Raw genomic sequence first — 6,073 nt, 5'->3', positions numbered from 1 at the left:
TTAAATACTTCAACTGATTTCTTAACAAATATCTGTCAAAGCTTTAAGCATTAGATACAAAATCTAGGGTATAAATCTCTCTCTCCTCTAACCTTATCTTCTTCTCCTTTGTCCCATTATGTGTGGGATATGACCCCTGGTATCCATAAGACAAGACATGGGCAGCACCATCTGAGGTGGCCCAGCCCACAAGATTAAGGCATGCACGGCACTGGTCGACGTGCACCGCAAGATATTGTATAGTACCAAATATGATACTTTCCTTGTAACCCTACCCCTCCAGAATATATAAGGAGAGGCAGGGGTCCCATAGTCTATATCTACATACATCTCATGTTCAATACAATACACCAAAGACACAGGACATAGGGTATTACGTCGATCAGATGGCCCGAACGTGTCTAAATCGTTGTCTCTGCGCCTTGTGTCACCATCCGGTTCCTGATTACGTGCACCCCCACCGACAAATCTACCATCGCGGGATACCCTCGGTGGACTGTCGAGCATCTTTTGTCGACAGTTGGCGCCCACCGTGGGGAGTGTGCATTCTGATCCTTGGAGAACCAGATAGCCAACCTCAAGACCAACAACATCGATGGCGACTCAGCGTCTCTCGACATCTTGAATCGAGATTTCCTTCCGTTGCCGACGATCTTGGACTCAGCGTCCCAAAACATCTCATGGCTGTATGGCAGGTTGAGCTGAGATCATCACCGTGCAGTTCCAATCGCCAACTCGTCTACTGTTGCCCTCTCAAAATCAATTTGCTACGCACGCAGATCATGACGTCCAGACTGATTGAGTAAACAAGCAAGGGACAAATGCATCTACAAGGCATGCAGGAGTCAGGCTTCCGTGCATATATGCGTGCATTATGGATTGGAATTCGAACAGATCAGTCGATAGTCCGCCTCGATCGAATCCGGCTCTGACTCATCTCCGACCAAGTTCGACTCTAGCTCTCTAAGCCCTTGTTTAGTTGGACCCCAAAATTCAAAAAGTTGCTATAGTACCTGTCACATCGAATGTTTGCGGCCCGTGCATGGAGCATTAAATGTAGACGAAAAGAAAAACTAATTACACAGTTTGGTGGGAAATTGCGAGACGAACGTTTTAAGCCTAATTAGTCAATGTTTGGATACTATTTACCAAATAAAAACGAAGGTGCTACAGTAGTCCCAAAATCCAAATTTCACGAACTAAACAAGGGCTAAAGGAACAGCCGTCTGACTCAAGTCTTGTCAAATTATATCCTGGTCAAGTCGCTCATATGCATAATTTGGGATGTCGTGCATGATGATGCAAGCAAGATAGTTTTCAGAGACTTTCACGTACACATCTCTCTTAATCTGAGATACACGTACGTCTACAGGCCACCGTTTTGGCTCGAACACGAGATCAACCTCGTCTGACTGCAAAGCGAGCTGCCCGCTTCGCCGACCAGATAACGCCATACGCCACCGACCAGACATTCTGTTTAAAGCTAAGTCACGCTTTAATATTTTTCTAAATATTCTCCAATCTTCGTATATTGCCATAATGTTTCTCCGTGCTGTATTCTCCATGTTTGCTCTCTAAACGATTTTCTCTCATGTATACCATCTTAAAGATGACATACAGCCAAGCCTAAGGCAAATCCTCGAATAGTCATGTTGATACTCGGATATTCCCAGAGACGGCCCTATCTTCGGCTTCTCCCAACATGTGCACGAGCGTCTGCCCTCTGCGTTATGGGTGGTCGGCAGCGGCTCCTTAGTGACGCTTTGTTCTTCCTACATGCACACGGGCTCTGTGCTCCACGTTATGGTTAACAGGCTAGCTAGGGCTGGAGACTCAGCTACACACAAATTGGCTGAGTGGTTTATATTAAGTGTTCATACCATCTGATCGCCGAGCTGCTTACGCTATTTCATCACCATTGCTGATTCTTCTCTTGAGTTTATATATTTTTAAATCATGTACTACCCATTCTACATATTTGTATTGTAGAATCAATGTCCAGGTGACCACCTAGTGCTCGGACTTCTACACCGATCAACTGGTTGAACCGCTAGGTTCATTGACTTCGTCGCCGACCAGTTGATCGGACTGTTCGCTGGTCGCTTATACTCATTGCTCACTTCGCGCCAACCAGTGGACCGGACTGTTTGTCACTTGTGCTTCATCATCAGCTACTCTGGGGGCTTACCAGCTAAGCCGGGGACACCTCGATGCTCAGACATCGCTAGCTATGCTGGGGACTCCTCGGTGCTTAGACATTGCCAGCTACGCCGGTGACGCCTTGGTGCTCGGACATCGCCAGCTACGCCGGGGACCCCTCGGTGCTCGGACACCGCCAGCTACGCCATGGACTCCTTTGTGCTCGGACATCACTAGCTATGCCAGGGAATCCTCGGTGCTCGAACATTGCCAGCTACACCAGGGACTCCTTGGTGCTCAGACATCGCCAGCTACGCCAGGGACTCCTCGGTGCTCGGACATCGCCACCTACGTCGGAGACTCCTCGGTGCTCAGACGTCGCCAGCTACACCAGGGACTCCCGGTGGTCAAGCAACACCAGCTAAGCTAAGGACTCCCTTGGTGGTCGGATCTTGCTATGTCTCATCGGTGTGCTATCAAGCTGCTCCATGTTGTTCGGATCAGGGTGTTGATCTTGGACAACACGCCTGGGGTCTTGATACGCGCATGTCAGATGACGTTGGCAGGCTTTTAGACTTGTTTTCTTTAACCCTGCTATAAGATTCATTCTTCATCTTCCAGTAGGCTCAGGGACTAAGTGGCTATACTTCACCTGGCGGTGAATGTAGTGCTTATTTCTTGATTTACCCTCCTTATTGACGGAGTCTAAGTGGCTACACTTCTCCTAAGTGGAAGAATTTTCAAATTTCATCTTGAGCCCCTTACATCCTTCTAGAAAGCCTTACTTGGTTAAGTCCGAGGTCTCCTAACCAGTTAAACTGGTCGGCATTGACTTTCACTGCCCAGGTCACCAGTTAAGCTTATCGGCTTTGACCTTCACCACCCAGATCACCAGTTAAACTAGTCGGCTTTGACTTCCACTGCTCGGATCACCTGTTAAACTGATCGGCTTCACGTCAAAGTGCTTGGATTTATTCAAGATAGCGTTGCTCAAAGGATACAAGGCGCTCAGGGACTAGCTGGGTGGGATATGAACCCCAGTATCCATAAGACAAGACATGGGTTGCACCATCAGAGGTGGCCCAGCCCACAAGATTAAGGCATGCACGGCACTGGTCGACATGCACCACAAGATATTGTATAGTACCAAATATGATACTTTCCTTGTAACCCTACCCCTCCAGAGTATATAAGGAGAGGTAGGGGTCCCCTAGTCTACATCTACATACATCTACACACATCTCATGTTCAATACAATACACCAAAGACACAAGACATAGGGTATTACGTCGATCAGACGGCCCGAACCTGTCTAAATCGTTGTCTCTGCGCCTTGTTTCACCATCCGTTTCCTATCACGCGCACCTCCACTGATCAATCTACCTTCATGGGATACCCCTTAGAGGACTGGCGAGCATCTTTTGTCGACACATTGTCTTCTTCAGCTCCTCCACCTCCAACCCTGGTAACGCACTGGTGGTTGCCAACGCCTTGGCGTCCAGTATCGCCACCTCACCATGCCACCCATTGTGCCTTCTTTTTCTCCTCCACCTTCTGCCCCAGTGACGCCCTGGTGGCTGCCAACTCCTCGCCATCAAGCATGGCCACCTCACCGCACCGCATCATAGTAGCCTACTAGTCATTCTTGCTACCACATCCTTGCTGTCCCGTATGCCTGCTGCTTTGCCTTCTGCCAACTTCCCAACCCGCTAGAGCTCAACTCAGCTAGGGCGCCATGGTCTGCCATGAGGCAGGCGATGAACATGGCGAGGGAGAGGCAGTGGTAGAGGACACGTGAGAATTAAGCTACAGCATACATGGTTTAACAGAAACAAAATGTTGTTGACGGTCACTAACACCCGTTTTCACAACCAACATTTCACACAAAAGTAAGATAAAGCAAGGTAAAACATCATCACATGTGTTTAATTTGTTTTATAATTCACCTAGTTCCACGTGTACATGGAAAAATAATTATAAGCAAGAATTTTGGCAAAAAATGGTGCAAAACATGCACATAAGAGGCAAGTGGACGTGGCAGGGGGCCATGGGCCCACATGGCTATGACCGGTGCCACCTACGCATCACTCGGCCCCCATGTGGCCCTACCACGTCACTGATCTGTGGGAGGGACTCCCCAAGGTCTCTCCACCATTGATCCAATGTCAGTTTACTTCAAAGCCAAGATGGAGTTGCCTTGGATCCTTGGGCCCTGTGGCAGAACTACCTGAAGTAGCGTACTTACGGAGGCGCTCATCTTCCACCAGACACTAAGCACCCCGAAAGCGAGCTACAGCGAGCGGGGTCCGTCGGACACACCCCAAGGGAGAACCCAAAAGATCCATATTTTCTCCAAGGATCCAATAATGAAAACGAGTTACAATACTTGTCCATTTCATACATCAGAGTTTCTTCAAAGTACAATATTACAATACCAAATACCAGAGTGCGGAATAATAAATAGCGGAATTTAAATAAACATCTAGCGATAGGAGCGAGGAATCCGTCTGAGCCCACCAGAAGGATCCTCCACACAAGATACTCCTCAAGCATCACCTGCAACAGGGGTAAATAAACCCTGAGTACACAATGTACTCGCAAGACTTATCCGACTAGTGGGAATAATTTCCTGACTCCAAGGAATATGATAAGCTTTAGGGCTTGCTGGTTTCTTTTGGCAGAAAGCAATACTAATAGTGAGTCCTTATTTATAAATTATTATTATTAGCCATATTAAGTTATCATCTAGCCACTCTATATAAGCACCTATTCTACTTTCAAGCAAAAGTTGAGCAATCGGTTCCATTTCTTCTCCTTTCAACTTTTTGTTCTTACTACGGTGCTAAACACGAGACAAGCCGTACCGGATCTCCCGACGAGTCACGAATCAATGTGCCCAGCTGGGTGCCTCAAAAACACACGCCCCGCTTGCACCCCAGGCACAAGTAGGACTAACCCATCACTCTCTTGCCCCGGGTGTCCAGGTCCCCGTCCAAACTTGGACTCCAAACCCCCACATCCTGAGTCTCAGACTCAGTGTGGTGCAAGGACCTCCACCACCTCCTCTTCCCATCAGTCGGTCCGAAAAGAGTCGGATCCACGACAAGAGAGCAACAAGTCTTCTCTATGCCCATACCCAAGCATGCGCTTTGGACAATAAATCTGTGACTTGCCCATGATGCCTTATGCAACGACCGGTCCTTAATCGACATAGATAGGGAAAAAGTGTAACTGAGCCATGCCCTGTTGGCCGCAGGACACACCCCTTTACACCCACCAATACCCAAACCATATCCCTGCCCAGTCACCAATTATCTTTCCATCATTTTATCATGAGTGTTCATATTTCATCACCTAATGGTGAGTAACGACAGGTTACTCACGCTACTAATATCCTGAGCATAGCAGCTACTCAACCTGTACTAGTAGGACTCATGGGTAGATATATTTATGCATGTAGTTTCCATACAATCCCTGTAACTTAAACGCTCATCACATATATATATTTAGAGATCATAAAAATATGGGGTTATGCACCGGGGCTTGCCTTGGGCAGGTGCCGGGTCAGCAAGGTCAGTACCAACAGGCTCCTGGGCTTCCTCTTGTGCGAAGATCTCCTCCTCGTATTCCTCGATCACCTCGTCGTACTCTGGCTCGCCGATGGGTACAAAGTCTGCCTGCTCATGATCTACATGAAATGATGATGCAAAGCTTAATAAGATGACAACAACAACTCTTCGCCTAAAAGTACATCTATTAAACTACTAAGCGAGGTCTACCCACTAAGGCTAAGATACGTACCAGCACCACTAACAAGTATGAACGTGACATACATTCTTACGGCGACTACGGATATTCCTACTCCTAATGCCAATTTATGATACATATAATAAAGCAAGGATAATGACCACGCTATTAAGCAACTCGCTCTACG

This window comes from Miscanthus floridulus, chromosome 10, assembly GCF_019320115.1.
Source record: "Miscanthus floridulus cultivar M001 chromosome 10, ASM1932011v1, whole genome shotgun sequence".
In the NCBI taxonomy this organism is placed as follows: Eukaryota; Viridiplantae; Streptophyta; class Magnoliopsida; order Poales; family Poaceae; genus Miscanthus; species Miscanthus floridulus.
The sequence above is the reverse complement of the archived record's forward strand: the minus strand, read 5'-3'. Positions refer to the sequence as shown.